Source organism: Pristiophorus japonicus, unplaced genomic scaffold (assembly GCF_044704955.1).
Source record: "Pristiophorus japonicus isolate sPriJap1 unplaced genomic scaffold, sPriJap1.hap1 HAP1_SCAFFOLD_56, whole genome shotgun sequence".
Lineage (NCBI taxonomy): Eukaryota > Metazoa > Chordata > Chondrichthyes > Pristiophoridae > Pristiophorus > Pristiophorus japonicus.
In genome coordinates this window covers 4,461,188-4,478,431 of record NW_027254467.1, presented here as the reverse complement: position 1 = coordinate 4,478,431, position 17,244 = coordinate 4,461,188, and the positions used below count along the sequence as shown (strand labels likewise).

Below are 17,244 nucleotides of genomic sequence, written 5' to 3'. Positions count from 1 at the left end.
CGTTTTAACGTGAAATACGTCTGTTTTCTCACATGTCGAGCGGCTGTCAGTAGCGGAACTTTGAGTAAAACATGGCGGTGCTCGACCGGGATTTGGCCCGTCATCTCTCGCATTTCAAATGTGATCATTCCGAAGGGAGAAACATAACCGTGGACCAACGAGCCGCCGACAGTGAAAAGCGCAGCTCTCAGATTCTGACGGTGGTGAGAAATGAACTTATGGCCCATCGTGCATGTGCTGTCTCTCAGATTCCTATCTCATTAGTGCCCCTCGCCATTGCACTGCAACTGTTCTCCTTTTGACGAATATATTATTAATTTGAGACATGACATGATGAAAGTACTGCATCCCTGTAAGTGAAAGGGGAATTTGGCGATGAGGTGAAATGTGAATGTCAAAAAGTGGTTAAGCTGCAAGCCAACGACGACGAGAATGGGATTAGAACCCATGCGTGCAGAGCACAATGGATTAGCAGTCCATCGCCTTAACCTCTCGGCCACCTCGTCTCTGCTATAAGACACCGTCAGCCATTCAATCACCTGCTTTAGGTATCCAAACAGAAATAATGTGCAAGAAAGTCCACTTCACAGCTTGCTCTGCCCGTGCATGCAGATCAACAATGATGAAAACTTGCCATGAGATTCTTTGAGCAAACAGCCTTCCTTCACTTCAGGTGAGTGACTGGAAGAGATGGTTGGTTTCTCCGCAGAATCACAGCAAAGAATATAAAATTGCACGTAGCGAGCTAAGTTGACCGCGGCAGGACTCGAACCTGCAATCTTCTGATAATTTTGCTGTTGTAATCGAAGTCAGATGCCTTATCCATTAGGCCACGCGGCCGCTCCCAGCACTAATCATTGTGTTGTTGTGTATATTGCGAGCAAATTCGGGGCAACTGCAATATCAAGGAGTGGATTTAGGAAAAGATGAGCATATTTCGAGTGAATGAACAGATGCACTGCGATCTGGCTGCGCACCGGCGCAGGCAACCCCAATGTAAATTGGAACACTATAGTTTAACAATTCGGTCATTGCAGCTGAAATCATACTCCTTCTCAAACAATACAGGATGACGCGGGTTTATGAGAAAATCCGTTTTAAAGAGAAAGATTATGAACCGGACCTGACAACCAGCCCATTTAAACAGACACAGAATGATCCGGGATTGCAAGGACATCCCTTTTACCCAGCTGCAGAATGACCCTTGACTGACAGCAGTTCCCTTTTAAAAGAATAAAGTGAGATTTCGCTCATCCCTGAAGGCAATTGTGCAATGGGGCTCAGGACCACGCGGCGCAGAGACTGTTCTTGAAGCCACAGGTGATCGACAGGCAGGAAGGTTGGAGGGACGTAAAACCAGCCCAGTCTGAAATATATAAATATTTAACATTTTAAGAAAATAAATGCATTTAAATTGTATTTAAAAAAAATTATATTTGATTTGTTTTAATGAAATAAATAATTGATTCATAATCTATGTATTTTTTTATAGAACGAAGGCTGTGTAACTATAAGAATTCCATTGGGAAATGAGAGGTGCAGTCAATAACTACCCAAACACAGTAAGCCCATGTTGGAAGACAAGCCATGAGGGAAGACGTGGGCTACAAGGGCGATCTTTTAAAGTCGAGTGTGTCTTTCCGCTGGATCTGAAAGCAGCTGCTTGTGCTGTGAAAGAGGTCAAATGTAAGAGAGCGCAGCGCAGGCAGAACAGATAAAGCATATTTATTTTGGAAGTTAAAAATTTGGGATTATATATAAATATACACATATATATATACATGTATAAACAAAGTCAGTCAGTCAGTCATGTCTTGTATTGGTTTGATTTGATTTGAATTTGCAAATAAGGATGGAGGATGTCGTCATGTCACACAGCCCACACGCAAGCCCTGCCTAAAATCGCTATATTTCTAACTTGTGTAATTTCCCTTCTTTCAGATGTGGAATAGCAAAATCCCACAGCAGATTCTTCTACCGTCAGAGAGTCCACGACGGAGTGTTCAATCAAATCAGTACGGTTTCAAGTTGCATGTAATGCATTTTTCTCACATGACAGTAAGATCGCACAGCACGTTTGCACACTCTCTAGCGTACACAAAAACACAAACAAACTAAAATTCGTTAAACTCCAAAGGCAGGTTTTGAAATTGGAAATTGGAAATCTGGGAGAGACAGCACATCCCTTTTAAACAGACACAGAATGATGAGGGTCTGATAGCACACCATTTTAATGAGACAGAGAATGATCTCGGACAGACAGCAAATCCCCTTAAAAGGGACACGGAAATAGAATGAATAAAAGCAGATAAATATGTAAAACTCGGCACGTCGTGCAGATTTTGTGGAGGAAGAATCCGGTTTCACGTTCTGTCGGATAATCATTCCGATATTTCAGGAAAAAGTTAAAGATTACAGATGTTTTCAACAAAAATAGTGCCTGGAAAAAATACGCAGCGAGAAAGGTCAAATGGGAACGTCTGTGATACAGCGGAACGCAGGAGTGATTAAATAATACATGGCATAATGGAGAAAGGCAAAGTGGGTGGTAATCGGGCAATAACGTAACATAGGATGGTCCAGAGGAGGTGTTATTGGGAATAGCAGAACCATTACCAGACAATGGGAGCGGTGCTTATCATCCGATACGTTGAACCTAATGTTGACGCCAGAAGACGAGAACATGCCTACAATATAGGGTATCACCGCCTTTTAATCAGACCAGGCAGCTTTGCCAGCCCGGATTGATTTCCTGTCCGCTTTGAATTCGGCAGCCAAGGCACGAATTCAAAAGGCAGCTTCTCTCAGCTTTTCAGCTCTAGAGAAACAGGACGCACTCATATTCAGGGCAGAGGTGGAGATTGACGCTGAATGTATGCTTATCCCAATTGAGGTGAACTTATGCGCACAGACAGGAAGATATACTGATCAAGTATCGGCCGAACCAAACAAGGCTTTAGGTTATCCAACGAGTCACAGAGCCGAGTACCTCTGAGATATTTTAACTTTACTCAGTTTGGCGGGTTTCACTTTGCTCTGGGATTTGGATGCTAAGGGAACATCGGCGTAAAATCACACGTTTTAACGTGAAATACGTCTGTTTTCTCACATGTCGAGCGGCTGTCAGAAGCGGAACTTTGAGTAAAACATGGCGGGGCTCGTCCGGGATTTCTCGCATTTCAAATGTGATCATTCCGAAGGGAGAAACATAACCGTGGACCAACGAGCCGCCGACAGTGAAAAGCGCAGCTCTCAGATTCTGACGGTGGTGAGAAATGATATTATGGCCCATCGTGCATGTGCTGTCTCTCAGATACCTATCTAATTAGTGCCCCTCGCCATTGTACTGCAACGGTTCTCCTTTTGACGAATATATTATTAATTTGAGACATGACATGAGGAAAGTACAGCATCCCTGTAAGTAAAAGGGGAATTTGGCGATGAGGTGAAATGTGAATGTCAAAAAGTGGTTAAGCTGCAAGCCAACGACGACGAGAATGGGAGTCGAACCCATGCGTGCAGAGCACAATGGATTAGCAGTCCATCGCCTTAACCTCTCGGCCACCTCGTCTCTGCGTGAAGACACCGTCAGCCATTCAATCTCCTGCTTTAGGTATCCAAACAGAAATAATGTGCAAGAAAGTCCATTTCACAGCTTGCTCTGCCCGTGCATGCAGATCAACAATGATGAAAACTTGCCATGAGATTCTTTGAGCAAACAGCCTTCCTTCACTTCAGGTGAGTGACTGGAAGGGATGGTTGGTTTCTCCGCAGAATCACAGCAAAGAATATAAAATTTCCCGTAGCGAGCTAAGTTGACCGCGCAAGGACTCGAACCTGCAATCGTCTGATAACTTTGCGGTTGTAATCGAAGTCAGACGCCTTATCCATTAGGCCACGCGGCCGCTCCCAGCACTAATCATTGTGTTGTTGTGTATATTGCGAGCAAATTCGGGGCAACTGCAATATCAAGGAGTGGATTTAGGAAAAGATGAGCATATTTCGAGTGAATGAACAGATGCACTGCGATCTGGGTGCGCACCGGCGCAGGCAACCCCAATGTAAATTGGAACACTATAGTTTAACAATTCGGTCATTGCAACTGAAATCATACTCCTTCTCAAACAATACAGGATGACGCGGGTTTATGAGAAAATCCGTTTTAAAGGGAAAGATTTTGAACCGGACCTGACAACCAGCCCATTTAAACAGACACAGAATGATCCGGGATTGCAAGGACATCCCTTTTACCCAGATGCAGAATGACGCTTCACTGACAGCAGTTCCCTTTTAAAAGAATAAAGTGAGATTTCGCTCATCCCTGAAGGCAATTGTGCAATGGGGCTCAGGACCACGCGGCGCAGAGACTGTTCTTGAAGCCACAGGTGATAGACAGGCAGGAAGGAGGGAGGGACGTAAAACCAGCCCAGTCTGAAGTATATAAATATTTTACATTTTAAGAAAATAAATGCATTTAAATTGTATTTAAAAAAAATTGAATTTGAATTGTTTTAATGAAATAAATAATTGATTCATAATCTATGTATTTTTTTATTGAACGAAGGCTGTGTAACTATAAGAATTCCATTGGGAAATGAGAGGTGCAGTCAATTACTACCCAAACACAGTAAGCCCATGGTTGAAGACAAGCCACGAGGGAAGATGTGGGCTACAATGGCGATCTTTTAAAGTCGAGTGTGTCTTTCCGCTGGATCTGACAGCAGCTGCTTGTGCTGTGAAAGAGGTCAAATGTAAGAGAGCGCAGCGCAGGCAGAACAGAAAAAGCATATTTATTTTGGAAGTTAAAAATTTGGGATTATATATAAATATACACATATATATATACATGTATAAACAAAGTCAGTCAGTCAGTCATGTCTTGTATTGGTTTGATTTGATTTGAATTTGCAAATAAGGATGGAGGATGTCGTCACGTCACACAGCCCACACGCAAGCCCTGCCTAAAATCGCTATATTTCTAACTTGTGTAATTTCCCATCTTTCAGATGTGGAATAGCAAAATCCCACAGCAGATTCTTCTACCGTCAGAGAGTCCACGAAGGAGTGTTCAATCAAATCAGTACGGTTTCAAGTTGCATGCAATGCATTTTTCTCACATGACAGTAAGATCGCACAGCACGTTTGCAGACTCTCTAGCTTACACAAAAACACAAACAAACTAAAATTCGTTAACCTCCAAAGGCAGGTTTTGAAATTGGAAATTGGAAATCTGGGAGAGACAGCACATCCCTTTTAAACAGACACAGAATGATGAGGGTCTGATAGCACACCATTTTAAAGAGACAGAGAATGATATCGGACAGACAGCAAATCCCTTTAAAAGGGACACGGAAATAGAATGAATAAAAGCAGATAAATATGTAAAACTCGGCACGTCGTGCAGATTTTGTGGAGGAAGAATCCGGTTTCACGTTCTGTCGGATAATCATTCCGATATTTCAGGAAAAAGTTAAAGATTACAGATGTTTTCAACAAAAATAGTGCCTGGAAAAAATACGCAGCGAGAAAGGTCAAATGGGAACGTCTGTGATACAGCGGAATGCAGGAGTGATTAAATAATACATGGCATAATGGAGAAAGGCAAAGTGGGTGGTAATCGGGCAATAACGTAACAAAGGATGGTCCAGAGGAGGTGTTAGTGGGAATAGCAGAACCATTACCAGACAATGGGAGCGGTGCTTATCATCCGATACGTTGAACCTAATGTTGAGGCCAGAAGACGAGAACATGCCGACAATAGAGGGTATCACCGCCTTTTAATCAGACCAGGCAGCTTTGCCAGCCCGGATTGATTTCCTGTCCGCTTTGAATTCGGCAGCCAAGGCACGAATTCAAAAGGCAGCTTCTCTCAGCTTTTCAGCTCTAGAGAAACAGGACGCACTCATATTCAGGGCAGAGGTGGAGATTGACGCTGAATGTATGCTTATCCCAATTGAGGTGAACTTATGCGCACAGACAGGAAGATATACTGATCAAGGATCGGCCGGAACCAAACAAGGCTTTAGGTTATCCAACGAGTCACAGAGCCGAGTACCTCTGAGATATTTTAACTTTACTCAGTTTGGCGGGTTTCACTTTGCTCTGGGATTTGGATGCTAAGGGAACATCGGCGTAAAATCACACGTTTTAACGTGAAATACGTCTGTTTTCTCACATGTCGAGCGGCTGTCAGAAGCGGAACTTTGAGTAAAACATGGCGGGGCTCGTCCGGGATTTGGCCCGTGATCTCTCGCATTTCAAATGTGATCATTCCGAAGGGAGAAACATAACCGTGGACCAACGAGCCGCCGACAGTGAAAAGCGCAGCTCTCAGATTCTGACGGTGGTGAGAAATGATATTATGGCCCATCGTGCATGTGCTGTCTCTCAGATACCTATCTAATTAGTGCCCCTCGCCATTGTACTGCAACTGTTCTCCTTTTGACGAATATATTATTAATTTGAGACATGACATGAGGAAAGAACAGCATCCCTGTAAGTAAAAGGGGAATTTGGCAATGAGGTGAAATGTGAATGTCAAAAAATGGTTAAGCTGCAAGCCAACGACGACGAGAATGGGATTCGAACCCATGCGTGCAGAGCACAATGGATTAGCAATGCATCGCCTTAACCTCCCTGCCACCTCGTCTCTGCTAAAAGACACCGTTAGCCATTCAATCTCCTGCTTTAGGTATCCAAACAGAAATAATGTGCAAGAAAGTCCACTTCACAGCTTGCTCTGCCCGTGCATGCAGATCAACAATGATGAAAACTTGCCATGAGATTCTTTGAGCAAACAGCCTTCCTTCACTTCAGCTGAGTGACTGGAAGAGATGGTTGGTTTCTCCGCAGAATCACAGCAAAGAATATAAAATTTCACGTAGCGAGCTAAGTTGACCGCGGCAGGACTCGAACCTGCAATCTTCTGATAACTTTGCGGTTGTAATCGAAGTCAGACGCCTTATCCATTAGGCCACGCAGACGCTCCCAGCATTAATCATTGTGTTGTTGTGTATATTGCGAGCAAATTCGGGGCAACTGCAATATCAAGGAGTGGATTTAGGAAAAGATGAGCATATTTCGAGTGAATGAACAGATGCACTGCGATCTGTGTGCGCACCGGCGCAGGCAACCCCAATGTAAATTGGAAAACTATAGTTTAACAATTCGGTCATTGCAGCTGAAATCATACTTCTTCTCAAACAATACAGGATGATGCGGGTTTATGAGAAAATCCGTTTTAAAGGGAAAGATTATGAACCGGACCTGACAAACAGCCCATTTAAACAGACGCAGAATGATCCGGGATTGCAAGGACATCCCTTTTACCCAGATGCAGAATGACCCTTGACTGACAGCAGTTCCCTTTTAAAAGAATAAAGTGAGATTTCGCTCATCCCTGAAGGCAATTGTGCAATGGGGCTCAGGACCACGCGGCGCAGAGACTCTTCTTGAAGCCACAGGTGATAGACAGGCAGGAAGGAGGGAGGGAGGGACGTTACACCAGCCCAGTCTGAAATATATAAATATTTAACATTTTAAGAAAATAAATGCATTTAAATTGTATTTAAAAAAAATTTAATTTGAGTTGTTTTAATGAAATAAATAATTGATTCATAATCTATGTATTTTTTTATTGAACGAAGGCTGTGTAACTGTAAGAATTCCATTGGGAAATGAGAGGTGCAGTCAATAACTACCCAAACACAGTAAGCCCATGGTGGAAGACAAGCCATGAGGGAAGACGTGGGCTACAAGGGCGATCTTTTAAAGTCGAGTGTGTCTTTCCGCTGGATCTGACAGCAGCTGCTTGTGCTGTGAAAGAGGTCAAATGTAAGAGAGCGCAGCGCAGGCAGAACAGATAAAGCATATTTATTTTGGAAGTTAAAAATTTGGGATTATATATAAATATACACATATATATATATATGTATAAACAAAGTCAGTCAGTCAGTCATGTCTTGTATTGGTTTGATTTGATTTGAATTTGCAAAAAAGGATGGAGGATGTCGTCATGTCACACAGCCCACACGCAAGCCCTGCCTAAAATCGCTATATTTCTAACTTGTGTCATTTCCCTTCTTTCAGATGTGGAATAGCAAAATCCCACAGCAGATTCTTCTACCGTCAGAGAATCCACGAAGGACTGTTCAATCAAATCAGTACGGTTTCAAGTTGCATGTAATGCATTTTTCTCACATGACAGTAAGATCGCACAGCACGTTTGCACACTCTCTAGCTTACACAAAAACACAAACAAACTAAAATTCGTTAACCTCCAAAGGCAGGTTTTGAAATTGGAAATTGGAAATCTGGGAGAGACAGCACATCCCTTTTAAACAGACACAGAATGATGAGGGTCTGATAGCACACCATTTTAAAGAGACAGAGAATGATCTCGGACAGACAGCAAATCCCCTTAAAAGGGACACTGAAATAGAATGAATAAAAACAGATAAATATGTAAAACTCGGCACGTCGTGCAGATTTTGTGGATGAAGAATCCGGTTTCACGTTCTGTCGGATAATCATTCCGATATTTCAGGAAAAAGTTAAAGATTACAGATGTTTTCAACAAAAATAGCGCCTGGAAAAAATACGCAGCGAGAAAGGTCAAATGGGAACGTCTGTGATACAGCGGAACGCAGGAGTGATTAAATAATACATGGCATAATGGAGAAAGGCAAAGTGGGTGGTAATCGGGCAATAACGTAACAAAGGATGGTCCAGAGGAGGTGTTAGTGGGAATAGCAGAACCATTACCAGACAATGGGAGCGGTGCTTATCATCCGATACGTTGAACCTAATGTTGAGGCCAGAAGACGAGAACATGCCTACAATATAGGGTATCACCGCCTTTTAATCAGACCAGGCAGCTTTGCCAACCCGGATTGATTTCCTGTCCGCTTTGAATTCGGCAGCCAAGGCTCGAATTCAAAAGGCAGCTTCTCTCAGCTTTTCAGCTCTAGAGAAACAGGACGCACTCATATTCAGGGCAGAGGTGGAGATTGGCGCTGAATGTATGCTTATCCCAATTGAGGTGAACTTATGCGCACAGACAGGAAGATATACTGATCAAGTATCGGCCGGAACCAAACAAGGCTTTAGGTTATCCAACGAGTCACAGAGCCGAGTACCTCTGAGATATTTTAACTTTACTCAGTTTGGCGGGTTTCACTTTGCTCTGGGATTTGGATGCTAAGGGAACATCGGCGTAAAATCACACGTTTTAACGTGAAATACGTCTGTTTTCTCACATGTCGAGCGGCTGTCAGAAGCAGAACTTTGAGTAAAACATGGCGGGGCTCGTCCGGGATTTGGCCCGTGATCTCTCGCATTTCAAATGTGATCATTCCGAAGGGAGAAACATAACCGTGGACCAACGAGCCGCCGACAGTGAAAAGCGCAGCTCTCAGATTCTGCTGGTGGTGAGAAATTATATTATGGCCCATCGTGCATGTGCTGTCTCTCAGATACCTATCTAATTAGTGCCCCTCGCCATTGTACTGCAACTGTTCTCCTTTTGACGAATATATTATTAATTTGAGACATGACATGAGGAAAGAACAGCATCCCTGTAAGTAAAAGGGGAATTTGGCGATGAGGTGAAATGTGAATGTCAAAAAATGGTTAAGCTGCAAGCCAACGACGACGAGAATGGGATTCGAACACATGCGTGCAGAGCACAATCGATTAGCAGTCCATCGCCTTAACCTCTCGGCCACAAGACACCGTCAGCCATTCAATCTCCTGCTTTAGGTATCCAAACAGAAATAATGTGCAAGAAAGTCCACTTCACAGCTTGCTCTGCCCGTGCATGCAGATCAACAATGATGAAAACTTGCCATGAGATTCTTTGAGCAAACAGCCTTCTTTCACTTCAGCTGAGTGACTAGAAGAGATGGTTGGTTTCTCCGCAGAATCACAGCAAAGAATATAAAATTTCACGTAGCGAGCTAAGTTGACCGCGGCAGGACTCGAACCTGCAATCTTCTGATAACTTTGCGGTTGGAATCGAAGTCAGACGCCTTATCCATTAGGCCACGCGGCCGCTCCCAGCGCTAATCATTGTGTTGTTGTGTATATTGCGAGCAAATTCGGGGCAACTGCAATATCAAGGAGTGGATTTAGGAAAAGATGAGCATATTTCGAGTGAATGAACAGATGCACTGCGATCTGTGTGCGCACCGGCGCAGGCAACCCCAATGTAAATTGGAACACTATAGTTTAACATTTCGGTCATTGCCGCTGAAATCATACTCCTTCTCAAACAATACAGGATGACGCGGGTTTATGAGAAAATCCGTTTTAAAGGGAAAGATTATGAATCGGACCTGACAAACAGCCCATTTAAACAGACACAGAATGATCCAGGATTGCAAGGACATCCCTTTTACCCAGATGCAGAATGACCCTTGACTGACAGCAGTTCCCTTTTAAAAGAATAAAGTGAGATTTCGCTCATCCCTGAAGGCAATTGTGCAATGGGGCTCAGGACCACGCGGCGCAGAGACTGTTCTTGAAGCCACAGGTGATAGACAGGCAGGAAGGAGGGAGGGAGGGACGTAAAACCAGCCCAGTCTGAAATATATAAATATTTAACATTTTAAGAAAATAAATGCATTTAAATTGTATTTAAAAAAAATTTAATTTGAGTTGTTTTAATGAAATAAATAATTGATTCATAATCTATGTATTTTTTTATTGAACAAAGGCTGTGTAACTATAAGAATTCCATTGGGAAATCAGAGGTGCAGTCAATAACTACCCAAACACAGTAAGCCCATGGTGGAAGACAAGCCATGAGGGAAGACGTGGGCTACAAGGGCGATCTTTTAAAGTCGAGTGTGTCTTTCCGCTGGATCTGACAGCAGCTGCTTGTGCTGTGAAAGAGGTCAAATGTAAGAGAGCGCAGCGCAGGCAGAACAGATAAAGCATATTTATTTTGGAAGTTAAAAATTTGGGATTATATATAAATATACACATATATATATACATGTATAAACAAAGTCAGTCAGTCAGTCATGTCTTGTATTGGTTTGATTTGATTTGAATTTGCAAAAAAGGATGGAGGATGTCGTCATGTCACACAGCCCACACGCAAGCCCTGCCTAAAATCGCTATATTTCTAACTTGTGTCATTTCCCTTCTTTCAGATGTGGAATAGCAAAATCCCACAGCAGATTCTTCTACCGTCAGAGAATCCACGAAGGAGTGTTCAATCAAATCAGTACGGTTTCAAGTTGCATGTAATGCATTTTTCTCACATGACAGTAAGATCGCACAGCACGTTTGCACACTCTCTAGCTTACACTAAAACACAAACAAACTAAAATTCGTTAACCTCCAAAGGCAGGTTTTGAAATTGGAAATTGGAAATCTGGGAGAGACAGCACATCCCTTTTAAACAGACACAGAATGATGAGGGTCTGATAGCACACCATTTTAAAGAGACAGAGAATGATCTTGGACAGACAGCAAATCCCCTTAAAAGGGACACTGAAATAGAATGAATAAAAACAGATAAATATGTAAAACTCGGCACGTCGTGCAGATTTTGTGGAGGAAGAATCCGGTTTCACGTTCTGTCGGATAATCATTCCGATATTTCAGGAAAAAGTTAAAGATTACAGATGTTTTCAACAAAAATAGCGCCTGGAAAAAATACGCAGCGAGAAAGGTCAAATGGGAACGTCTGTGATACAGCGGAACGCAGGAGTGATTAAATAATACATGGCATAATGGAGAAAGGCAAAGTGGGTGGTAATCGGGCAATAACGTAACAAAGGATGGTCCACAGGAGGTGTTAGTGGGAATAGCAGAACCATTACCAGACAATGGGAGCGGTGCTTATCATCCGATACGTTGAACCTAATGTTGAGGCCAGAAGACGAGAACATGCCTACAATATAGGGTATCACCGCCTTTTAATCAGACCAGGCAGCTTTGCCAACCCGGATTGATTTCCTGTCCGCTTTGAATTCGGCAGCCAAGGCACGAATTCAAAAGGCAGCTTCTCTCAGCTTTTCAGCTCTAGAGAAACAGGACGCACTCATATTCAGGGCAGAGGTGGAGATTGACGCTGAATGTATGCTTATCCCAATTGAGGTGAATTTATGCGCACAGACAGGAAGATATACTGATCAAGTATCGGCCGGAACTAAACAAGGCTTTAGGTTATCCAACGAGTCACAGAGCCGAGTACCTCTGAGATATTTTAACTTTACTCAGTTTGGCGGGTTTCACTTTGCTCTGGGATTTGGATGCTAAGGGAACATCGGCGTAAAATCACACGTTTTAACGTGAAATACGTCTGTTTTCTCACATGTCGAGCGGCTGTCAGAAGCGGAACTTTGAGTAAAACATGGCGGGGCTCGTCCGGCATTTGGCCCGTGATCTCTCGCATTTCAAATGTGATCATTCCGAAGGGAGAAACATAACCGTGGACCAACGAGCCGCCGACAGTGAAAAGCGCAGCTCTCAGATTCTGACGGTGGTGAGAAATGATATTATGGCCCATCGTGCATGTGCTGTCTCTCAGATACCTATCTAATTAGTGCCCCTCGCCATTGTACTGCAACTGTTCTCCTTTTGACGAATATATTATTAATTTGAGACATGACATGAGGAAAGAACAGCATCCCTGTAAGTAAAAGGGGAATGTGGCGATGAGGTGAAATGTGAATGTCAAAAAATGGTTAAGTGCAAGCCAACGACGACGAGAATGGGATTCGAACCCATGCGTGCAGAGCACAATGGATTAGCAGTCCATCGCCTTAACCTCTCGGCCACCTCGTCTCTGCTATAAGACACCGTCAGCCATTCAATCTCCTGCTTTAGGTATCCAAACAGAAATAATGTGCAAGAAAGTCCACTTCACAGCTTGCTCTGCCCGTGCATGCAGATCAACAATGATGAAAACTTGCCATGAGATTCTTTGAGCAAACAGCCTTCCTTCACTTCAGCTGACTGACTGGAAGAGATGGTTGGTTTCTCCGCAGAATCACAGCAAAGAATATAAAATTTCACGTAGCGAGCTAAGTTGACCGCGGCAGGACTCGAACATGCAATCTTCTGATAACTTTGCGGTTGGAATCGAAGTCAGACGCCTTATCCATTAGGCCACGCAGACGCTCCCAGCATTAATCATTGTGTTGTTGTGTATATTGCGAGCAAATTCGGGGCAACTGCAATATCAAGGAGTGGATTTAGGAAAAGATGAGCATATTTCGAGTGAATGAACAGATGCACTGCGATCTGTGTGCGCACCGGCGCAGGCAACCCCAATGTAAATTGGAACACTATAGTTTAACAATTCGGTCATTGCAGCTGAAATCATACTCCTTCTCAAACAATACAGGATGACGCGGGTTTATGAGAAAATCCGTTTTAAAGGGAAAGATTATGAACCGGACCTGACAAACAGCCCATTTAAACAGACACAGAATGATCCGGGATTGCAAGGACATCCCTTTTACCCAGATGCAGAATGACCCTTGACTGACAGCAGTTCCCTTTTTAAAGAATAAAGTGAGATTTCGCTCATCCCTGAAGGCAATTGTGCAATGGGGCTCAGGACCACGCGGCGCAGAGACTGTTCTTGAAGCCACACGTGATAGACAGGCAGGAAGGAGGGAGGGAGGGACGTAAAACCAGCCCAGTCTGAAATATATAAATATTTTACATTTTAAGAAAATAAATGCATGTAAATTGTATTTAAAAAAAATTTAATTTGAGTTGTTTTAATGAAATAAATAATTGATTCATAATCTATGTATTTTTTTATTGAACGAAGGCTGTGTAACTATAAGAATTCCATTGGGAAATCAGAGGTGCAGTCAATAACTACCCAAACACAGTAAGCCCATGGTGGAACACAAGCCATGAGGGAAGACGTGGGCTACAAGGGCGATCTTTTAAAGTCGAGTGTGTCTTTCCGCTGGATCTGACAGCAGCTGCTTGTGCTGTGAAAGAGGTCAAATGTAAGAGAGCGCAGCGCAGGCAGAACAGAAAAAGCATATTTATTTTGGAAGTTAAAAATTTGGGATTATATATAAATATACACATATATATATACATGTATAAACAAAGTCAGTCAGTCAGTCATGTCTTGTATTGGTTTGATTTGATTTGAATTTGCAAAAAAGGATGGAGGATGTCGTCATGTCACACAGCCCACACGCAAGCCCTGCCTAAAATCGCTATATTTCTAACTTGTGTCATTTCCCTTCTTTCAGATGTGGAATAGCAAAATCCCACAGCAGATTCTTCTACCGTCAGAGAATCCACGAAGGAGTGTTCAATCAAATCAGTACGGTTTCAAGTTGCATGTAATGCATTTTTCTCACATGACAGTAAGATCGCACAGCACGTTTGCACACTCTCTAGCTTACACAAAAACACAAACAAACTAAAATTCGTTAACCTCCAAAGGCAGGTTTTGAAATTGGAAATTGGAAATCTGGGAGAGACAGCACATCCCTTTTAAACAGACACAGAATGATGAGGGTCTGATAGCACACCATTTTAAAGAGACAGAGAATGATCTCGGACAGACAGCAAATCCCCTTAAAAGGGACACTGAAATAGAATGAATAAAAACAGATAAATATGTAAATCTCCGCACGTCGTGCAGATTTTGTGGAGGAAGAATCCGGTTTCACGTTCTGTCGGATAATAATTCCGATATTTCAGGAAAAAGTTAAAGATTACAGATGTTTTCAACAAAAATAGCGCCTGGAAAAAATACGCAGCGAGAAAGGTCAAATGGGTACGTCTGTGATACAGCGGAACGCAGGAGTGATTAAATAATACATGGCATAATGGAGAAAGGCAAAGTGGGTGGTAATCGGGCAATAACGTAACAAAGGATGGTCCAGAGGAGGTGTTAGTGGGAATAGCAGAACCATTACCAGACAATGGGAGCGGTGCTTATCATCCGATACGTTGAACCTAATGTTGAGGCCAGAAGACGAGAACATGCCTACAATATAGGGTATCACCGCCTTTTAATCAGACCAGGCAGCTTTGCCAACCCGGATTGATTTCCTGTCCGCTTTGAATTCGGCAGCCAAGGCACGAATTCAAAAGGCAGCTTCTCTCAGCTTTTCAGCTCTAGAGAAACAGGACGCACTCATATTCAGGGCAGAGGTGGAGATTGACGCTGAATGTATGCTTATCCCAATTGAGGTGAACTTATGCGCACAGACAGGAAGATATACTGATCAAGTATCGGCCGGAACCAAACAAGGCTTTAGGTTATCCAACGAGTCACAGAGCCGAGTACCTCTGAGATATTTTAACTTTACTCAGTTTGGCGGGTTTCACTTTGCTCTGGGATTTGGATGCTAAGGGAACATCGGCGTAAAATCACACGTTTTAACGTGAAATACGTCTGTTTTCTCACATGTCGAGCGGCTGTCAGAAGCGGAACTTTGAGTAAAACATGGCGGGGCTCGTCCGGGATTTGGCCCGTGATCTCTCGCATTTCATATGTGATCATTCCGAAGGGAGAAACATAACCGTGGACCAACGAGCCGCCGACAGTGAAAAGCGCAGCTCTCAGATTCTGACGGTGGTGAGAAATGATATTATGGCCCATCGTGCATGTGCTGTCTCTCAGATACCTATCTAATTAGTGCCCCTCGCCATTGTACTGCAACTGTTCTCCTTTTGACGAATATATTATTAATTTGAGACATGACATGAGGAAAGAACAGCATCCCTGTAAGTAAAAGGGGAATTTGGCGATGAGGTGAAATGTGAATGTCAAAAAATGGTTAAGCTGCAAGCCAACGACGACGAGAATGGGTTTCGAACCCATGCGTGCAGAGCACAATGGATTAGCAGTTCATCGCCTTAACCTCTCGGCCACCTCGTCTCTGCTATAAGGCACCGTCAGCCATTCAATCTCCTGCTTTAGGTATCCAAACAGAAATAATGTGCAAGAAAGTCCACTTCACAGCTTGCTCTGCCCGTGCATGCAGATCAACAATGATGAAAACATAGAAACATAGAAACATAGAAAATAGGTGCAGGAGCAGGCCATTCAGCCCTTCTAGCCTGCACCGCCATTCAATGAGTTCATGGCTGAACATGAAACTTCAGTACCCCCTTCCTGCTTTCTCGCCATAACCCTTGATCCCCCGAGTAGTAAGGACTTCATCTAACTCCCTTTTGAATATATTTAGTGAATTGGCCTCAACTACTTTCTGTGGTAGAGAATTCCACAGGTTCACCACTCTCTGGGTGAAGAAGTTTCTCCTCATCTCGGTCCTAAATGGCTTACCCCTTATCCTCAGACTGTGACCCCTGATTCTGGACTTCCCCAACATTGGGAACATTCTTTCTGCATCTAACCTGTCTAAACCCGTCAGAATTTTAAACGTTTCTATGAGGTCCCCTCTCATTCTTCTGAACTCCAGTGAATACAAGCCCAATTGATCCAATCTTTCTTGATAGGTCAGTCCCGCCATCCCGGGAATCAGTCTGGTGAACCTTCGCTGCACTCCCTCAATAGCAAGAATGTCCTTCCTCAAGTTAGGAGACCAAAACTGTACACAATACTCCAGGTGTGGCCTCACCAAGGCCCTGTACAACTGTAGCAACACCTCCCTGCCCCTGTATTCAAATCCCCTCGCTATGAAGGCCAACATGCCATTTGCTTTCTTAACCGCCTGCTGTACCTGCATGCCAACCTTCAATGACTGATGTACCATGACACCCAGGTCTCGTTGCACCTTCCCTTTTCCTAATCTGTCACCATTCAGATAATAGTCTGTCTCTCTGTTTTTACCACCAAAGTGGATAACCTCACATTTATCCACATTATACTTCATCTGCCATGCATTTGCCCACTCACCTAACCTATCCAAGTCACTCTGCAGCCTAATAGCATCCTCCTCGCAGCTCACACTGCCACCCAACTTAGTATCATCCGCAAATTTGGAGATACTGCATTTAATCCCCTCGTCTAAATCATTAATGTACAATGTAAACAGCTGGGGCCCCAGCACAGAACCTTGCGGCACTCCACTAGTCACTGCCTGCCATTCTGAAAAGTACCCGTTTACTCCTACTCTTTGCTTCCTGTCTGACAACCAGTTCTCAATCCACGTCAGCACACTACCCCCAATCCCATGTGCTTTAACTTTGCACATTAATCTCTTGTGTGGGACCTTGTCGAAAGCCTTCTGAAAGTCCAAATATACCACATCAACTGGTTCTCCTTTGTCCACTTTGCTG

The 17,244-nt window shown here is 43.4% G+C and overlaps 8 non-coding genes across 8 annotated transcripts; all 8 read right to left on the bottom strand.

The window, feature by feature from the left end:
* Positions 1 to 424: 424 nt before the first annotated feature.
* On the bottom strand, positions 425 to 506 carry trnas-gcu (transfer RNA serine (anticodon GCU)). Its single transcript has one exon. It is a non-coding gene; the product is annotated as a tRNA-Ser (tRNA).
* Positions 507 to 751: 245 nt separating this feature from the next.
* trnar-ucg (transfer RNA arginine (anticodon UCG)) lies at positions 752 to 840 on the bottom strand. The gene is given in 2 exon segments: positions 752 to 787; positions 804 to 840. It is a non-coding gene; the product is annotated as a tRNA-Arg (tRNA).
* A 2,649-nt stretch (positions 841 to 3,489) lies between these two features.
* On the bottom strand, positions 3,490 to 3,571 carry trnas-gcu (transfer RNA serine (anticodon GCU)). The gene has a single exon. It is a non-coding gene; the product is annotated as a tRNA-Ser (tRNA).
* Positions 3,572 to 6,567: 2,996 nt separating this feature from the next.
* trnas-gcu (transfer RNA serine (anticodon GCU)) lies at positions 6,568 to 6,649 on the bottom strand. Its single transcript has one exon. It is a non-coding gene; the product is annotated as a tRNA-Ser (tRNA).
* Positions 6,650 to 6,894: 245 nt separating this feature from the next.
* trnar-ucg (transfer RNA arginine (anticodon UCG)) lies at positions 6,895 to 6,983 on the bottom strand. Its single transcript is given in 2 exon segments — positions 6,895 to 6,930; positions 6,947 to 6,983. It is a non-coding gene; the product is annotated as a tRNA-Arg (tRNA).
* Positions 6,984 to 9,962: 2,979 nt separating this feature from the next.
* On the bottom strand, positions 9,963 to 10,051 carry trnar-ucg (transfer RNA arginine (anticodon UCG)). Its single transcript is given in 2 exon segments — positions 9,963 to 9,998; positions 10,015 to 10,051. It is a non-coding gene; the product is annotated as a tRNA-Arg (tRNA).
* Positions 10,052 to 12,716: 2,665 nt separating this feature from the next.
* trnas-gcu (transfer RNA serine (anticodon GCU)) lies at positions 12,717 to 12,798 on the bottom strand. The gene has a single exon. It is a non-coding gene; the product is annotated as a tRNA-Ser (tRNA).
* A 3,000-nt stretch (positions 12,799 to 15,798) lies between these two features.
* On the bottom strand, positions 15,799 to 15,880 carry trnas-gcu (transfer RNA serine (anticodon GCU)). Its single transcript has one exon. It is a non-coding gene; the product is annotated as a tRNA-Ser (tRNA).
* Between the last annotated feature and the right edge of the window lie 1,364 nt (positions 15,881 to 17,244).